This window comes from Passer montanus, unplaced genomic scaffold, assembly GCF_014805655.1.
Source record: "Passer montanus isolate IOZ18808 unplaced genomic scaffold, ASM1480565v1 scaffold18, whole genome shotgun sequence".
Classification (NCBI taxonomy): domain Eukaryota; kingdom Metazoa; phylum Chordata; class Aves; order Passeriformes; family Passeridae; genus Passer; species Passer montanus.
In genome coordinates, this window is record NW_024365381.1 from 75,337 (window position 1) to 96,076 (window position 20,740).

The 20,740-nt window shown below is 38.8% G+C and overlaps 1 long non-coding RNA gene across 1 annotated transcript in view; it reads left to right on the forward strand.

Moving 5' to 3' along the window:
- Positions 1–1,994: 1,994 nt before the first annotated feature.
- Positions 1,995–20,740, forward strand: part of LOC120500527 — a 31,229-nt gene continuing 12,483 nt past the window's right edge. Inside the window, exon 1 of the long non-coding RNA XR_005627120.1 lies at positions 1,995–2,092. This is a non-coding gene — a long non-coding RNA (uncharacterized LOC120500527). The remainder of the gene's footprint in view (positions 2,093–20,740) is intronic.

The window sequence follows — 20,740 nt, forward strand, 5'->3', positions numbered from 1 at the left end:
TCTTACCTATGCTAAACTGTGTTCAGTGTATACTGCTGACTATAGAGGCACTTGACTCCCTATTCTATCTCCTCTGAGGCTCTTTCTGCTATTTCAGGCCATTGAGAAGTGATTCTTTTAAGGTCTGGTATCTCAGGTGTTTTAAGGCTTAACTGGTTTTCTCTTCACATTTATAATAAAGTAGTGTTTCTCCGTAGCCTTACTTTTATGTGGCATTGTATGACTAGGAAATTGGGATATTTTTACCTACTTTTGCTTTAAAGTTTTCTTTAGTAATTATCTTATATGAGAAAGTAAGGAGATGAAAGCAGGTATAAAATACACAAAATAGTACAAAGCACGTGTTTTGTATCATTAACACGGTTCCTTTGAATGACTGATTGTTGGTTTGCTCTTGTAGCAGCAGCAATAGCAGTGCTCCTTTTTCTCCCTTGGTCAGAGGTATGCTAAGATAATTCTTAATCAAAGCTTTAACACAACCTTGCAATGAAATATGATCGAGGCAATTAATCCATATTGAAATGGTGAAATCACTTCAGAGCCCTGGTATCTTGTCCAAGATGTGCAAATCTCTCCAAAGATGTATTTGCTAACTGCTGCTATTTTAAACTGTCCTCTTTCCCCAATCTCTCCTCTTTGATTAGTTTTCAATATGTTAAATTGGGTAAACCAATAGGTAGTGGGTTGACAGTTGTGAAACTGGTTGATGTCTTGTCCTTTTATGTGCCTAAAGGACAGCAGTCTTTTTTTATAAACCTATTAATGTACCATCATTCCTTCTACAGAGTATAAATATATGGTAATATGAGGTCTGTTTTCTTGTCACCACACATCACCACTTCTATTTGAAGAAAACAGAATAAATGGACCATATTACAGTCAAATGGAAAGAAAATTCCTGGTTTCTACTGTCAAAAAGAAAAAAGCAGAACAATAATTTGAATAGAATTGCAGTTTATCCTCTTTGGTGTTAAAGAATACCAATTTGTTTTATAAATTACAAATAATTTAAAGATTTCAACAGTTTTAATGAAGTTCTGAGATGGATATTTTGTCTCCATTTGGTGTATCCTTCATCCTGTGCAAATAGGAACCAGTGTTGTCCACACAGTCTCGGTTGAAGGTTACCAACACTGACAAATTATCAAAGTGCTTATTTTATTTTTAATAAACAATCTCCTAGAGCTTTTTCTCTCCAGAAACATAAATAATGAACCTGCAAAAGCCTTATTTTCAGAAATGTACCCTAGGAATGAGAAAGGGGCTTATTTTCCTGACAAAGCCCAAAAGTTGGGGAGAAAGACCAAATAACAGAATCTGGCTAAGTGCCCATCAAATTACTGGAGACGACTATTTGGTAATAAGAAGGAAAATACACTTGGGCTCTACATCATTCACAGATACAGATGGGAACAGCCAAGAATGGCTCTTTTTTTTGGAGGAAGGGTTGTTAACTAACAGTCCTGTAAGGATATTTACTAGAGTAGAAAACTAGAGTTAATAGCAGTACAACAGAACTGCCTAATTTTTTTTTTTAAAGCCAAGTCAGCTTATTATTTCCATCAAATACTGAATTTCAAATATTTGCAGTAGTAACATCACAGACTACAGGTGTAAGTAAGGCAATATTCAGGGTAAATACCTGCAGGTAGCATTATATCAGTACAAAAAGCTTAGATTGCCTTTGCCTGGAATATTTAATTTTATTTGCAAATGCCTGCCAACAGAACAGTTGTGGCTCACTTTTTGAACATATTGTGTCCCACACATTCAAGAAAGCATTTTATTTTCTTTTTGAATCTGCTAGTTGTTGAATGCTAAGAAGAACAACTGCATCGACATCATGTCAGGAAGGATAGAGTTTCTCCTGTATTCTGCCTATATCAAATTACAACCTCTGGTAAGGCTTGTAATATCTGCCAGGTGATGGTAGGAAATTTAAGGATTCAGAACCAATTGGTTAAGTGCCCCACCCAATGATTAGGTCTGTTGGCCTTGCATCATGGGAATGTGTTGGTGCAAGTGGCTGGAAGCTGGGCAGAATCACTCAATTATCAGAAGGCTGGAGACTCTCCCTGTTGTAGAGCCTGTGGTAAGTAAAATAAGAGCCTTCTGTTCAGAGAATGGACAGAGTCTGAGCCTTCTGCATCCTGGCTGAAGTGGAGGTGGGCTCCTACAATTTTGTGAAGCACTAATACAAGCTAAACTTTGAAGAGTGCTCAAGCCTTCATAGGTGTGCCTCCAGTGGCTGTGAGGGTGTGCAGTCAGCAGTCTGCAGGGGATGTGTACCTTGGCAGCTGAGTTGTTTGTGTGTCTGCTGAACCCACTCACCACAGGAATGGAACTTTAAACTGTGGCTTGAATCAGCTGTTGGAAGGAGTCATCAGGGAAGATGAATAAGCTCACTGTCAGCTGAGGTCTTTGCACTTAGGTGTGTATTTCAAAGTGATATATGCTTGTCTGTCCTCTCTTGTTTTTGTACCTTTTTGCTTCTGAAAGTGTCAAAAGCTATTATTTTATCCTCTGTAAAAGTTTTTGCATGTGCAGTGCAAAGAAGATGGCGAAAAGTAAATTGGTTTCACTCTGTCAAGGAAAATGGATTTAAAATATCTATTAGGACTGAAGAGCACTTATGTAAGCCTCTTCTTAGATGTTTCATTTTGTAAACAGCTTGATCCAGAAGGGCAACTGACAAGTCTTAATCAGCTCTCTTCTGCAAACCCTTTGCAGAGGAGAATGCAAGAGTTACAGTCATTTTTGCTTTAGTTCTGGCATCTGTCCTAAACTGCCTTTGGTGTGGTGTCCCAGGTAGCTATCTATCCCTTCCTAGCCCTGAGAAGAGCTGCCAAAAATCTTCCCTCTGGCTAGGTCAGGAGCTTATTTCATTTAGAGTCTGTTATGCTAATTGTGTACTGTAATAGCAAATGCTGTGAGCTAATCACTCTCCACTTAAGCAGAAAACCACATATTCTTTATGTTATCTGAATGATACCAGAGCATTCCTTTCTTGCCTGTTACAACTTTCCTTTGCAGTAATAGTAACATACAAATGTCTTTCAGGTTGGATGAATGGTGCCTATAACATATTTCTTTTGACAGACAGTCTTTGCAACTGAAATTCGTGCCTATTGTTTTAAGTTTCTTCACAGTCTTCTCTGTAGAATTCTTTGCAGAAGCCTTTAGACAAAAACTTTGGGCCTGCAAGGGGCAAATAATGTGAAACACGTTTCTAATGAGCAATAATTACAGGTTTAAATAGCTGGCACAATCAGTGTTCAGTGATTTCATTATTAGATGGCACCGTAATTTATGCTAATCCTGATAACGGTTCCGGATGAGAGAGGTCCAGACATAGGCGATTGCACTGCAATTATTTACACCCTGTATTTCTGAAACAATAGATATGGTAATTTGGAAATCAGATGACTATGATTTCATTTATTCTGGTAGGAAACACATGTAACAAGTTGTGTCAACAACCATAAAATTAAATAGGATTATTTGATTTCCAGTTCTAGGTTTATTCCTTGTTAGCTTTCACTGCCCTAGGTGACCCACAAATCAAAGGAAGTTTATTTGGGGAGACATGGAATTTTAAAATTTTCTACCTTTCACAAGTCTTGTATTTGGATATATGTTCTCAATGCATGCAAAAGAGGTGGGCTGAACTTCATGAGTCTGCTTTCATGTAGCTATCACCTTTGTAATTACTGCAAACAAAACCAAACCTTTCAATCCTCTCCAGCCATTCCTAAGTGACTGGGGTACTCGCTTGTGTCTTTTAACTCCACTGGGCTCTTGTGCAAGCAAGCCATCAGTAAACTGAATTTCCAGATCAAATCATGCCAGTGTGGTGGGTCGGTTGCAGGACAACAGGGAATATATCAGAGGTGTTTAAGAGGGGAAAAGAAATGGAGGCTGTAGTGATTTCAGTATGCAGAACATGGAGAAAGCCTTTAGCAGGAGAACCTGTGTTTCAGGTTCATTCCTCAGCATCTCAGTTGTGCCAAACAAGTCAATTAGACTGTTCATGTGCTTAAAGCCCGTGCTACGTGCTTCATGTGACTGGAAGATCAGGTCTCTGGTGTAAATAAGTGAGGTAATAGTCTGTTGATTGTTGGAAGTTCCTGGAACAATCAGGGCTCTGGTCTTTCTGCCAAAGTATTATTCACTGCAATTAGGACAATGAACAGCACTAAAATTCTATTCACTGCACCTCTCATCTGTTTCTCTAGTGAACTTATGCAGTCTTTCTTAACATTTCAGATTTAAAAATTGCTGTTGGCATTAGTGAAATAGATGTGCATGTTTTAGGAAGGAATTGTTTAATCCAAAATATGGTCTGGATATTAATGACCAATGTGTATAGCTTGTATTTATTTTCTGTGATTGCTGGGATTTTGCTGCAGGAGGGGGTAAGAGAAGGCATGCAAATACTGTGGCTGTTCATGGAAAAGAGACAATGAGCTCATCAGTTTCCAATATTTTTATCCTGGTGTATCTTAAATAGTCTCTACCGTCATATCTTTTTTGTGATGTGATAGCAGGCTGGGTTGGCCCTTGTCATACACAGGTGGTTGGCAGTGCCACAGGAATGGGGGGTGTCGGGGTAGCTTTGCCAGCAGCTCAGCAGTGTCTGGGCTAACAGGGCTCCTCGTGTTACTGTCCGTCTGTCTGCTCCCTAGCGCTCTTGCTGGCTTTCTTTTGTTCACATACAGCTTCCTCATGCTGCCCTCCCCAACCTCCTTGGGCAAGTGGCAGGGTGAGACTGGCCTGGATGCCATACTTAGGAGGCTTGGCTGCTCCTGGGAAGCTGAGGATTGCTTTTGTGAAAGCTGAATGTCAGTGTAACTGAGCTCCCAGCAGAAAGGATGGAAAGTGGCTGCTGAACAAGCTAGTGTAATCCACATGTTTGAGAGTGGACAGTTAGAGAGGCTTGGAAAATCATATCCACAGGCTTTGGTAAACCTTATCTGAACTGCACAAGGTGTTTAAGCTGAGACATCTCACAAGAAAGGCTCTTGATGTGGTTTTGACACTTGCTACTTTCAGCATAGCTTGGATTTCTGATAAGACATTCTTTGTGGTATGTAATTTTCTATTTCTGACTGTAGCTTGCCCTGGAAGGACACAAGAACAGCAGCTGCAAAACAAACAGACAGGTGAAGCTATAAAACCCTCTTACCCTAGCTTTTTATTTCTGTTGGCTGTATTCTTTTAGTGTTTTGGATAGGTGAAGCTATAGCTTAATTCCCTCTTTATATGAAGAAATTTGCTTATTTGTTTAGTAGAAATAAAAATTGCTAGAGGGAGAAACCTGATGGCAGAATATAATGTGTTGTCATTGTCAGGATGGTAGCTGTCAAAAGCAGACTTCATTGTAATCAGCTTGTCTTAAGTTTTATATGCAACCCATTAACATTCCAGCTTTGACTTGTATGATACCAAACCATGTTTAGAAAAGGAACACTTCAGGGTCTTGATCTCTTCCAGAAAAGTTTCTTCATCTACAAGCTTAATTTATAAATACAGAAGTTCCTGTACAGAGCTGCATCTTCATTTCACAGAATAATAGTCTGTGTTTATGTGCTGAAACCAGTGGATGCAAACCGCTTCATGTTGGAGACCTACAGCATGCAACCCAAAGTAAAAGGGTCTGTTTTTGTCATAGTTAAGATAAACAAAGACTTAACTGGAGGAAACATGTCCATTCTGGAGTTGTTTTATGTGGAAGTTACAAATCACTTTCTTGCTGTGTAATATAAATAGTTTTTCCAAATGCTGGTGTTGTGCTATTGATATTTCAGATCACCTCATTAATCATCTTGGGGAGTAATAAAGTTATCTAAGTTCACAGACTCACTTCTTAAAGTGGATATTAATAAACAGCAGAGAAGAAACAATATTTTTAAATACAGTATTTGTAAACCTTTGGACAGGAATAAAGATTAATTTGAAAGGACTAGGTACGAAATAAAAATGTTTCCTAATGTTGTGGAAGTGATCTGGTCAGGGGTCAGGTGTGCAGTGTGGGGAACAGAAAAGAAACTGTATGGATGCAAGTGATGGTGAGTGTCATGCAGAAGAATACTCTACACTAAAATGTCAGTAGATTATCTTAGTTGTGCATTTGGAGAACCAAGATGGAAAGCAGGATTAGGCTGGCCTCTTGAGCAGTGAGTAAAAAATGTGAAAACCAACTAATTTTCTGAAAAGGAAAGGTATAAATCTTACCCTTGCTGTCTCTACAATTTGTGTAAACTCTGGCAGGAGAAAGTAGAAAAGAATGGCAGCTCAAGGAGGTCTAAGCTTACTCAGGCTGAAGGAGACAAGGTGGTTGCCAGGGTTAGAAAGAGGAGCTGATCTCACTCACAGGGGAGCACAGGACATAGTGAAGAGGCTGTGGAAGCACACAGAGATGTGGTGGGGAAAAGCAGTAATTTTTCAGTGTTTGCCTTTGTCCCTCATGTCACATAACGATGCAAAAATAAACATGTTTGCCACTGACATTGGTCAAACTTTCCATGTGCATTAGCTTCTCTTGGTGTAAGTGCAAACAGCTGTGATGGAGAACTGGGAATAAATGTAGATATTTAGGGATGTTCAAGAGCTTATGAGACGGAGAAAGTTAAAGTCTACATTAAGAATGGAATAAGTTGTTTGCTTTTGACCCTGAACACCTTTGCAATCTATGAAATTAATAATATTGCATTATAATCTCATTTACAAGGTTTCCTCAAAGATAAAATAACAAAGACTAAAAAGAGTAGACCCTTCAGAAATGAATAGCAATCAGCTGAAGCTAAAAGGCTTTTTTAAACCTCTGAAACAGTGTCATGTGGTGCATTTCTGGCTGTTTGAATGATGGAAAGGACTGCTTTTTGTTCTCACAGTATTTGGAAACGAGTCAGGAAAATGCATAATGCATTTTACATTAACATTACTTGAAAAAAAGTATAATATGAACTTTTAAATGAGTGCTCAGGTGGAAGTCATAAAAAATGCATGTTTATATGTTTCTGTGTTAATTTTATTAAAAAAGACAACTGTTTGCGCAGATGCCATCTGCAATGGATGAGGTAGAAGGAAAAAGTGAACAGAAATATTTTGCCTCTTTTTTTGGATCATTTTATGAGAGAAAAGCTGCTATTTATGAAAGGATATCTAAGTCTCCATGTCTGAAATGCACATCAGAACCCAAGCTACTTCTGCTGTGGGCAGCCTGGGGACTAGTTTAATTTATTTCTGATGTTTCTTTAGGACTCAGATGCTGGGTTTGGCATGGGAAGACATTGGACAGGATTTGAGGAAGGTTTGGCAAAAACCCCTTCAGCAATACAGTACCTGGGCCTGCTTTTGGTGCAGCTTAACCTGGCACTGCTTCAGTTTGCTTCCCCTGACATCAGGTGCTGATTTTCCTCATGCACAGTGTGTGCAAGAACAGATCTGAGCTTTAGGTTCAAGTTGTTTAGTTGAAGGGGTGATTGGGCTATTGGGAGGGCAAAATCCAGCACCTTGCTGCTTTGACCTTCCTGTGGACAGCATTTTCAGGGCAAGAAACTGAAACAAAAGGATTGCTAGTAATTCACAGCAGAACTAATTCATCCTTTTCTGTAGTGGACTTGAAAAATTTTATAAAGTGACAGAAATTGTTTGAGTTGACCTTTCCCCACTGATTCTCCAACTCTTTACAGTATTGCATATTGTACTTCTCTCAGCTCTTTGAATGAAAACAACTCTGTTGTGGATTCTGACTTCTTTACATCCAGCTCCTTCTCCCATCCACAGTCTTGCCTGGATCGTGGACATTTGGAGCAAGGAATATATTTTCATCAAGTGCCCTTAAGTGTCTGTCACAATAGGGTGCTTCCCCCTGACTGTGGTACCCAGAAGGTACAACAGTGCAAATAAAATGTAATAGCAGGAACTGCAATACTCAATTATCCACCATTGCTGCCGGAAGGAACTCTGGAAATATGGCCAGGAGGTACCAAATCCTAGCCTTGGGCAACCCCAGATACCACTGTTGATGCCAGAAGTGTTGCACAGTGCAGAGGAAAGCTTAATACATGAGGCATCTGTCAGAGAGGAGGAAAGGGAGAATGAGATTTAATGCTTATGATTGTTGTATAAATATAAAGGAAAAAAAATGAAGGTGTGGTATAGGATTAAAGTAAACACAATGCCATATTTGTAAATATTATACAAACAGAAGTTAACAATTGATTCTCTTTGGAGACTTTGACTTTTTAAAGAGAGAACATTCATATGTTTATGTTGTTTAGTCACTGGTTTAGAGCAATTTGACAAAAAAATCCAAAAATGCATTTTATATTATGTTTTTAAAGTGAAAAGTTTATTTCTCTTGCATTTTTTTCTCCTGCCTGTCTTTTAAGAACCCTGATAGAAGTTCAGAGCTGTAGACTGGCTCACAAGCAAGAGACCACTGCTGCTTTAAAAGCAATTTAATTTTAATACAACTTATTTTTGATGCAAGATGCACTGAATGGCTCAGAGAATTAGTAAAAAAAAAGATCCTTTGAAGTCTTTAATTTCTTTATTTCAGCATCTAATAGGGCCCAGTTTTATAGAGATGGAGGTTTGTGTACTTCATTTAAAAACCCCCAAACCCTGTAATTAGCATTAATTATCCTTTCTGGAGAGGTCTTTGGAAAAAAGCCAAGGATTAACTGAAAAGAGGAGCCGACATGCCTTCTCCTCAGGGGTTGCCTGAGTTCAGCTTGGAGAGATTCTGCTGTGCAATGTGGGACCTTTACACTGGGCACTCCCTGTAGGAGTTGGATCTTTCAGTAAAGAAGCTACATGCTCACATCTGGGCTTTTGTTGGTTGTTTTGTTTGGTTTTTTTTTGGTTTGGGTTTTTTGTTTTTTTTTTCCCCTTAAGAATCAGCTGGACTGGAGGCTTTTCAGTGTGGAGAACTGGCCTTCCTAACTCACTCCAGTAAGGTATTCCTCCTACTCTGTTTTGATGTCTATCTGTAAATTTCCTACATGGGCCTTACAGTATTTATTTAAAATTTTATTTATTGTGTATACTACACAGGGAATATGTTCATATGTCAGAATCTGTTCATATGACAGAAGTTGTATGAATGTGATGTGATTTTAAGGAGATAATAATTTAGAATTGTCTACCTGTGGGAAATTTAACTAGGTTCTTGCACCTTGAAACACTTCTGTTAACTTTTGAGAGTGTTAATTACACCTTCCACTCTATTAAGTTGCAGGTGTATTATAAATCAGAAAACAAAACTGTTCAGGATTACACAGAAGAATGCCTAAAGCAGAGCGGTGGCAGAAGCACTGAAGCAATCTACTTAAGGTTTACTGTGTGAAAAGTTATTTTGAATTATTTGTAGGATTCTTAAATTATGTTAGAGTGATTTGTATTGTATGAACCTTCTTAATGAAGATTCCCCTTTGCTAGGTAATAGTAGCTCTATTCTAGAAACCTCGTGACATTCTCACTGCAGAGCAGCTCAGAGGCATTTTGAGGGCTGAGAAATGAAACTTCTAAAAGGCTTTGTGTGTGTGTATGTATCACCTGCATGTGTGTGTATCACCTCTGCTTAAGGGACTTGAAGTCTTGCACTTACTGTGTGTCTCAGCAAATAAATCACATTGGCTGACAGCATAGATCAAAAGTAGCTGTTTGCATGGCTTCTGCACCATATCTTCTCCAATCTTCATTCTCACTTGACAAAGGAGAGGGACTGCCCTAAGCTCTAATGCAGTCCATGGCTGAAAATTAATTCCCTTTACCACTTTTGTTCACATCACTTAATCAACCTTTGTAGCACAAATACTGGAATGTAAACAATTCTCTAGATAATAAGTATTCGTTATATTTTCCCTTCTCCCTGGAGGAATATTTTGATTTTGTTATTTAGGCAACTAGAAAATCTCTATACTAGCTTTTAAAACACAGAAACATTGAAACTGGGCTTCAAACACAGTTGTTCATGTAAAATGTTATGGTAAGCCTACCCCTGCTGTCTGTGTTGCCTCAATAAAATGCCTCTAAAATAATGCTTTTGTAAGTGGCAAAAACATTGTTTACAAATCCTTCTACAAGAGGACTCGGAGGGTTCAAGAGGAGTCTTTAGGAATGGTCTCCCCAAACGAATTATTCTCCTGAGCTGAGGATTGCATTTTACTACTACTACTACTAAACTGATTTTTTTTTTTTTAAACCTCTGATCACCTTCCTTAAGCATATGAAGTCCCTCTTTCCTTAACTGGTTCTTGGATTTTTTTTTTGTCTTGAGTCCCTGCTGTGGAAAGGTCTAAAATGACAGGAGCTCCAAATGAGGAGGCATCTTTAAGAGGAGTATTGGCAGACTTTGTAGGACAAGGCTCCAGTGATATCACTCACTGAAATTTTTCATCTGGAGCTATTTAAGTAGTCATTTCCCTGTTGGTGGTTGTTTGTTGGTTGTTTTTGGGGTTTTTTGACTCTTCCATCCTACCACCAGCACCTTTCTCCTGCCCTTGGAGCTATTTAAGTAGTCATTTCCCTGTTGGTGGTTGTTTGTTGGTTGGTTTTGGTTTTTTTTTGACTCTTCCATACTACCACCAGCACCTTTCTCCTGCCTCCTGTACATTTACTGTCATAAAATCAAGGAGCAGCTCTATACCTATATGGCCATGTTATTTTTAAATTTTATATTTGTTAAATGCTGTTAGATAAATATTGTAAGAACAGCACTGTTTCTTTACCTCATACAAATATCTGGATATCCATTTTGCCATCAGTGATAAGATTACCTTTGGGGGTGGTTTCTCTTACCCACCTGTGGGACTTTGACTATTGGAATGATTTGACTTGATTGTCTTAGAGGTCTTTTCCAACCTGGATGATTCCATAATTCTGTTCTATACTTACTGCTAAAAATAGGGTTTCCTGTTTACTGTGAAGTGACTCCTTGCCACTAGGTGAGTAACCTTTTCTTTGATACCTATGCTAAATTTATAACTCTGTCTTAAAACACACTGCAGTTTGCCTGAGGCACTTGTGGAAGCTTTGCTAGAGCTCAGTTTGTTTGACCAACAGAATGGCTAATACTTATTTGGATTTCTATTTACATATATCTTAGTGTGTGCTGCTCTGTGGTTTCCTTCATCAAAGTACTGCATTTAAAAACTGGATTCCCATCCCATGTTAGGTAGCTCTGATCTCAGTAGGGAATTTGAGTTACTTTAATATCAAGCTATTTTTTTTTCCAGAGTGGGTTTCTAATTGTGGAATGGCTCATAAATGGTCTTTTCTTAATTAACGTTTATTTAGCAGCAAAGAAAATGGAGTAAGAGTAATTGTTAAATGGTGACTATCTGTACCTGTGAGTTTGCCAAAAGGGGAGAGGCAGAAGAAGCATAAGGGTGTGGAAGCTAGTACATGCCTTCAGGCAATTTTTTTGTCTAACTGTGTTTTCATCTCACAGTTTTCAGTTATTCCCTAAGTTAGAATTGTTCTAGCCCAGACTGTTTTGCTCTTAGAAAAGTGAATGTGCTGATTATATCTAGCACAACTTGTACAGCGAAGTGAAAATATCTGGAAATAGGAATTGTTCATGCTGGCTGTCCCATTTTTACTTGATTAAACTGGCTGTGAAACTGGCACGATGCAGCAAAGGATCCTGTCTGTCGTGGCAACAGAAGCTGACAGGAGTGCTGCTCTGCTGTACTAGGGCTGCTTCTTAAGCTCATCCTTGGCTCCTTGCAGGTGCCACATTCTCATCACCAGAGGATTTGTGGCAAAAGGGTGTGACCAAGGCCTTGGGCTAACGTGAAGCCAAACTCTGTCAGTGTACGTGGTCTTGTGGAGCTCAGCATTGGGTGAGGATGGATGTAGCTGCAGTGTTGACAGACGTGAGGGGCAGCAGGGTTCTGCCAAGATGAACACAGGCTCTCTGTGTGAGATGCTAGCTGTTATATACACTTCACCTCACTAAATCTAGATTTGAAATTCCTCCAGCTGAATGCCTGTAAGGGTCTCCTGAGCAGATCTTTCATGCTGGTCTACCTCATAACAGTGCCAGTGAGTCCTGACAGAGACTCCTTTAATTCCTGCCTGCACTGAGTGCAAAATTTTCCTGCAGTACTTTAATGAATAGATATTTACCTAAGGGTTACTGAAGAGTGCCCGTGTGACACTGCTGGGAACTGATGCATCTTGTGTAGAGTATGAACAATGTCAGTACCAACTTTGCTTTCTCTGCAGGGTTGCCTCTGTTTTAGAGGTCCTAGAACATTCAGGCCTCCAGATGGATCAGTCATCAGCCTGTTGTAGTTTCCATTGAGATAGGGAGTTTGCTGACTGGTATTGTCACACCTGTGTCCTTTTGATGGCCTTTGTTACAGCTTTGGAGCGAGCGAGTTGGGCCTGAATCATTTAATTTCCTTATTCTACTTCACAGAACAGCTTAGTTGTGTTTTCCTTCAAGTAGGTGTTTATCTAACTCACATATAAGGAGGAAGTTTCTTAAAGATTGGGTTTGTGTTGTGGCATGGAATTCAAGTTTATAAATATTTCAACAGACACTTATCTCCTTTGATGCTGTGCTGGTGAGTGTTGCAAAGTTGGCCTATGGTTGCTATGTGTGAAGCCTGAGGGAGGAAATCTTGTTTCTCAGGAAGGGTGAGAATGAAATTGGATGAGGTGCGACTCCAGGTAAATGGAATAGTTTTTGGTAAGGAGAACACTGGTATAAAATGTTCCTATAGATTTAGTCAAGACACGTAGGACAAGCAGTGGCATCTTTAAAGTGGTTTATGTCAAACTTCTGTAAAAATACACAGTGAACCCAGGTATGTATGGTATCACCTTTGACTGTCAGTTGCTTGCTGTCTATCCTGGGCACAATTTATATGTATAAATATGCCAGAGTGCTATATCCTGTGGTAGCAAAAAAGGATGGCATGGTTCAATGTTATAGGCATTTCTGAAACACTCTATAATAGCATTAAGTGACCTAAAAGCCAGTCTGTGATATCTGTCAGGATGCAGAATGTATTTTGGTAGCATTCACTCTCCAATGTTGTGCCTGGAGGTCCTACCACTTAGTATTTTGTTGATTCCATATGTAAATCAAAAGGCCAAAAAGTAAAATAGGAGGAGGTATTTCCTGTCTCAAGGGGACAGAAAACCTTTCCACATTTGTCAAAATAACTGGATTGCAGACTGTGTAGCCTAGATAACTTTCTGGTTAAGTCATGAAATACTTTTTTTCAAATACTGACTTCCACTTCTGTGGCTCCTTTGGAGTAAGAATTGTGGTAAGCTTGAGGGGCATTTTTGCTCTGAAATTAAATACAGCCAATGTAATGAAGTAGTTATTTGCAGTGAATGCTATCTGCATGGCTGAAAGGCAGCAGATTAAGGCCTGAAGTTTCAGTTTACTTTTCTTTTTGAAGCTTGCTGTTTTGGTCTTTCACCCATGTACTGTCCTGTTTCAGCTCTCAGGATGCTTTCAGAATCCAAGAACTTGCCAGTAGAGCAACTCTGCTTTCCTCCTTTGTGACATGACTTCAAAAATTTCAGATTTAGTTTCAATATTTGCATTTTGGCTTCTTCAGAAGGAATAAACAGTGGTTCAGGTGGTCAGTTGGTGAAATTAGTTCATTAATTTCCACCTAAAGATTAAATGGGAGTGAATGTGCATATTTCCCAAGAGCACAAGATAATTTGGTAAACAGCCAGAGGGGTTTGGCTAATAACTGAGCTTATGGTGAACAGAAATAAACTGTGGCAAGATGCCTTAGAGCTATGGAAGCTATTAAACCAAAATTTCTCTTATGTTTTCCTGCTGGATCATCAAATTCCCCTGAACTGAAAACTGTTGCTCTGGAGACCCATCAGGAAAACTGTGAATTAAGGTCTGTATTTACTGTGTGGCTCTGTTGCAGAATTTTGGGAAAGAGAGAGTATTAGCATTGTATTCATTACTACAGTAGGAAAACAATGAAAATATTCAGGCAAAGACTGTAAAGAGTGGGAGAAAACCCTTGACTGAAACGAACTTTCAGAAGTTAGTCATGGAGGATAAAAAAGTTCTTTAGCATATCAAACTGAATGCTTGGCAACTGTTGGTCTTGAGCAATTCTGAATTTTCAAACAGTGCTGAAGATCCATCTGAGACCAACACTTCCTTTGAAGGGTCTCAACTTCCTATGGCTGTTGGAAGAAACCAAATATTTGGTTTCAGTAGCTTTAGTGCATGTTCTCTGTGGGCCAAGCAAAGTCCCAATTCCCTGAGCTGTACTTTGCTGGCAGCAACACTTTGATGTTTCCTCAGAAGAGGTAAGGAAAAGTCTGCCTAAAACTCACTTTTATTCCTGGCAGACATCAATGCAAATATCTGAGTATTTTACTTTCTGTCAAAAAATGTGGGCTGAATTGTCATCCCCCTAAAATAAATCAAGCCTGTATATGCTATCATAAAAAGAACTGCAGGAATTTTTGGTTCTTGGCACAAAGCCATGCAAAAGGTGCCTGAATATTTTTATTTTTTACTTTAACAGCTCTCATTCCATACCACTTATTCAAGATAAACTCCCCATTTTTTTGCTATTGGCCAAAAGTCCATAGTTTGGTTTTCAAATATATGATTTGTTGCCAAGCTCCTTTATTTATCTTTCATTCTTATTTTCTTCAGTTATGCAGTAAGCATTTCATTATAACTGTCACTGAGTTTTCTGCTTTACTTTAGTCTTGGGTATTTGTGTGGAAGAACCCATGACAAATATTTTATGTAGTATCTCATACCCAGTGCATTATCCTGCATTGTCATGTGCTGGGGTTTACTCGTTTCAAAAAGCCCACCTCTCCATTGGACTGTAATTCACATTTTCTAATATAGATTTTAATTTTGTCATAGAAGGCCTTCATTTCCCAGGTACGCAGTTTACTTGGTTTCTCTTCACAGGTTTTTCTCTGTTTGGCCCAATGTGAGGTGGAAAAGAGCAATAGCCTCAGAATGTGGATGTGAGCTAGACTACTTGTTTCTGTAGTTATAAAGATAATTCAGATTTGCTTTTCTGTTTTAGCTTGTATCAGTATGGACTCAAAACCACAACTATAATAAAGTCCAAATCTAATGCACCATAGAAAATACTTTAATTGCCTTTATCTAAGCTTTCATCCTTCAGCTCCACACTGTTATCTCCTGGGGTTTTGTGATAACTGGCTTCCTATTCTTCCCTCCCCTGCCTCTCACCTATCTTGGTTTAGAGAGAAACATTTTTTAGCTTTATCTGTTCTGTAAAATTTTTCCTATCCATTGTCTAAATACACTTCTGTTTTCCTTTTAAGATAATGCCCTTAATACATACTACTTTTTTTTTTTAATAATCTGATGTCTTGGAGTTTTATTCCTGCCACCATTGATTACATCAACCCCCCCTTCACCTGTATATATGTGCATGTACATGCATCTGTTCTCACCTGCACAACATCAGATTCATGTTGTAAATCAGCAGACCTACATATCAGGTCTTGAGATAGGAGGGTCATTAGTTTAGAAGATTCAATTCTACAGCCTAAATGATGTAATGATTTCCATAAAGCTTTTGAAAATAATTATACAACTGTACTCTGATTTATTTTTCTTTCCCAAGCTAATGACCTTATTTTAAAATGGATGTTCTGATAAAAAGATGTATTGTAAGTAAAGCAGATAAATAAGCCATTTGATAGTGGGATGCGGGCTACTGGTCAGTTAACTTTTGAAGTTGTAATGTTTTGTTCACGTTTGTTGGAATAACCTAGACCTAGGATATAATATAATATTCTTCTCAAATCTTTGACATTATGGAGCTTTGAGGACACTCTGTGTGCTGTATGTTTCCATTAAGCACACAGCAGGAATATTTTTATGTCAGTGTCTCTTTATTTTTAGGAGATGAGACAATAGAAGTAGTAATGATGTGTGGAAGGAGGCCAGGTAACAAGAATAAAAGCCAGGGTCATGACAGAGTGTACCAGTTCGAAGCAGGCGCTAAACATGTTTGGGACTAAACTACCCCTTTACACTCCAGTAGGGAACAATGAACCCAAGAGAAAAGGACTTGTTTTCTGAAGTCCTCACCCCCCAGCTGGCTCTTAGCTGACTTACACAGATCATCAGCTTCAGAAAATGCTTTTTAACTTGATGTCAGTGCCTGTTTTCCAGGTTCCAAGCCAAACCAGAGAAAGATTATGTGTGGGACCCCAAGGCTTTTTCTTGTCTGGGAATTTCTGGTTATTTGGATATGTCTGTTTTTTCTCCTTCTCCCTTAGGGAAAAGGCTCCTTCCTTCAGTGGGAAAACAATCCTGAGTGTAGGGAGATGAGTTGGTCAGACAGAAAAAACTGTTGTGCTTCTGTGTGGATAATTCCAAATGCTGTCTATGTTTCCAGCTTAAAAAAAAAAAATAATCATGAACTGGGCTCACTTTCAGACTTTCCTTAACCATAATTTAGTGCTGACATGATTTCTTCTTTATTTCCAACCAGTAAAATATCTCCTGTTGAATCTGTCCTCATCAATACTTTGTTTGGCTGCAGTTTGAAGATACTGAATTGGTAATTTTTCTAATACATATATCCTTCCTTCTGAGCCTTTACATTTGCATTCATTCTTAAACAGTTTCTACCTAATTAAATCAGACCTATTCAAACTCTGACAGGGAAGAGCAAAGGTCAAAAAATGTCAGACACCCTTAACAACCTCTATTAAATCTTGCTAAACTGAAGGTGCTCTTACTTTCAGTCCGGAAATGGCATCTTAGATTGCAATAATTGATGTGACCTCCAAACACTTACATATTATCAAGAATTCCACTGAGCAAAATAGGAAAGAATGGGATAAATGTGCTTAACAGAAACTGCTCCTTAGCCCAAGTCCCCATACAGCACTGGGAAGAGAAGTATTTTATCATGCTCTGCAGATTTTAATGTAAAGAGTGCTAGAAATTATGTCCACCAAATTTACCAAATCTTCTCTGGGACTTATTTTTAAGCTAGAGAGAGAAAGAAGAAAGCACTTTGCAGCATTCAGTCAACATAGCAAAATTGTTCTCTCTGTGTTTGGAAGGGTTTGATACTCTGTTAGGTGAGTCAAGCTGCTGAGACCTGAAATGCAGCTTGTAGGAAACTCTGAGCCTTTATTTAATTTTAATTGGCATAGGCTGTCCTGTGTGTTAAAACTAGCAAATTAGGCACATTGAGGGTTCTTGCATCACCATTTGATATAGCTGCTTTCCTGGCAAGTCTGAGATTTAGGTTTCAAGTTGCTTTATAATTTTGCAGTTGGAGAGGGAAAGATTTTGCCTCTGGAAATGGTGCCTGTGCACATAAAGAACACAGAAGAATGAACAGGGTCTTGTATGTCTGGAACTGGAGGATGTACTTCAGCCAGGAATGAAGTAGACAACCTGATTCTCTTTCTTTTACCCTAATTTTCCCAAGCCCTAACGTATTTAGTGAGCAGAAGAGCATTTGCACCTGCTGCTCTGTTTCACTGGCAGCTCCTATTGCTGGGTGTCACTAGAGGCAGCAGAATTTGCAGCACAATCAGAATAAGTCTCTAAAACCAAGTGAGATGTTCTCCGTGGATGTGTGAGCAGATGCTCCACAGCCCAGCCAGTGGGCTGAAGTGAGGGCCCAAGAACTCCTCCTTCTTTTGAGAGCACAAGAGATCATTTCATTTCCAAATCACACCCATAATAAACATTTTTTTCATTGTTTAAAATGTTAATGAATGTGATGAGAACGTGGAAATGATGAGAGCAGTGCTGTGCTTGACAAGCTCTAGTCTGCAGAATGAAAACCAAACACAAGTTATGGTCTGAAGCTGATTAGCGGTTTATAAATGAAGACTTCTAGACTTCTGTGACTTCTTTTTTTTTAAACTTCAATTTTACTAAAAGACACTTTTACAGAGTTAGAATTGTATTCCAATGATGTGAGCAATGAAAATCCAGAACTTAGATAAGTTAGGCTTCAGAAAACAGCAGAACAAATTTTTCTGGAACACTGAGTTGCTTTTCAGATCTTTGAAGGCACAACATGGCACTAAGGCAATACATAATTTGTGATTTTCAAGACTATCAGGAAGAGCTAGAACATCACTAGTGAGTTCAGGAAGAGTGGTGATAAATTCAGGTGGTCCGTGGTACTTGTATTAACACCCTCTTTGGTGTTTCTACTAGATGGTGATGATCTGAAGGAATTCCTGGGAATGGGTTAAACTTCCCAGACACTAGAATCCTTTTCCACTTGAAGTAGTGACAGCAGAGAAAGAAAAGACTGAATACATCTAAAAAACTAGTTTTTAGCCTGTGCAGTCACTGATGTGTGAGAATGATTGGAGTAAAATAAAAATGTTTTCTGACAGGAAGGAATGGATTGGTTATGTGCAGAAGTAAATCAGCTGCATAGAAGTTGAGTATATGGTAAGAATCAGCTACGTGGAAAGCAACACTCCCTAAATGACCTTTAGATCCTCATAGCTAAAGGTTCATCAGTTTGAAATTATTGTCTTGGATGAAAATGGCAAACTTAGCATGAGCCTCTGAAAATGTAGAGTATTTAAAAGTAGCTTTCTGAGCACTTGGATAGAGGGCTGTTAGTAAAGAGAAACCAGCTTGATAAAGGAGAAATAAAGCTGCCTCATCCAAGCATGTATAATAGCTATTGCTATTCAATACGGCTGAAAGGTTTTTCCTGCAGCTAATGGAAAATTCAGCTTCTAGGGTGTCACTAATTTTGATAGAGATTTCAGTGTCTTCAGTTGTCTCACACTGAAATGGGATGTGCAAATATTCTTTCATGGTCTCTTGTTTTCTTGTGTGTTAAATCCAAAATTACTGACCCTTGGTGCCAGGACCATGTTGCTGATAGCTGCTTAAAAGGTTGCCTCTGGAAAACCTAATTTCTGACTCGACTTGAGAGTCCATCATGTAATTTAATGTGTTGTCCTCCTATTGACGTCCTAGGCAAGAGTAATCATTATGTGACTCTAGATATTTTTGGTTAAAAACAAACAAAAAGTCTAAACAAAACACACACAACTTATTGCTTTTTCTACTCTTATCATCCTGCATTTCATGTAACATTTTCTTATATTCCTTTTGGTTATAAATGGAATTATACCTGGCTAAGGCTCATTGAGATTTCCTCCCTGTGTCTCCTGGTCCACTGAAATCAATTCAATTTCAGAAGCATTGGAAACTTTAATACTCTTAATCTGGACCCAAGTGTTCATATGTTATGAAGGACAATGAAGACCAAATATTTATTATAAGGTATCAAAACATGAATATTGTGGGATGCTTAGAACCAGTGTAACGTCTTTGAAGCCACTGGCATGATTCTAACTTTGATGGGGTGTATCTGGCTATTAGCCAATACTTGCAAGGAGAGGGTCATGACAATCAACTTCAGACCCCTTTTTAGTACTTCTGTTTGAACTCTGCACTCTGGAGAAGTGTGGGGTTTATTTTAAATTTTTGACTCAATTATCTTTTATTTGTGCACTTCAGATACAGCATTAATATTAAATGATTGTACTTCATGCATGCTGAGCACACTCTTAAATTATTGCATGCAATGTAAAGTTCAGTGTTATTGAGAAGCTCTGCTCCACTTGCTTTTTTACTTTATTCAAACAGCAGAGCTATCTCAATCAAAAGCTGTTTCTTAAATTTGAAAAGGCTATGCACAAAATTCGTCTTTCTCTGGAACCTGGGGTGGGATTCCTGGAAATGTTAGACCAGTTGTTTCTTAGTGACTTAGAAACTGTGGGGAGCAGCATTTAGCTCTTAGCCTTTTCTACTCAGAAGTTTCATGCAAGGCCTCAGCTAAGGCCATGAGTGTGGAGAGCCAGCACAGGTTTGATATACTCTGGAGCACAGTGACCAAGCTTTAGTTGGACGTGTAACTCCTAAGTGCAGGAACAAGAGGACTTTCTTGCCTCCTGCTGAGTAGAGGGGCTCTGCATAGGGACAGCTGAGGGGGAGCCAGAGAAGCTCAAAATAATCAGAAGTGTCCCATGAACATCTTACCATGACCCTTCTTGCACAGCAAATATCATGTCTGTCCCTGCTGCAGGGTGCTATGAGAAGTGGCAGAGAGTGACTTCATTGTCCCAGTTTTGTTGATCTATTATTATCTGCTTCTAAACAAGACCTAATGGATTTTCTGGATTTTCCACTACCTCTTTTTTCATTTTCCTGCTCTTCTAGAGCTGGATGCAGACTGGTTGTCTGTTTTGTGTGCTGTAGGGAACAGTGCTGCCGTTGTTGCTCATTGGTAAACATTTCTGTCCATAATTCTCTTGACGACAGTTTTCTTTGTTAGGGATTTGAATGAGGGATAAGTGTATTATAGTAGATGAATATTGTGATGTAGGAAGGATCTGGTATCCCGGTCAGCTGCAAGGATTATAAGGTCACCAAGGTGTGTTGTTTTCTTTGCTTCATCCTTCTGAAGTGCCAGGGACCTTGTGTTAAAGCAAAGGATGTTCTGCAGCTTGCATGAGTTGCATGTATTCACGAGTTTTTAAATGTGCACTTAATCTGCACATTAAATATTAAAGTTCCCCATAACTGAGTTACTGGGTTTTAAATTGCAGGTCTCAGCATTGCAAACTGGATCTTTAAATGACTGCACTTTTATTGTCTTGTTATGCAAAGAAAAAGATAGCAAGCTTTGTTAGAGTCCCTGACTGTCTAGGAAATCTG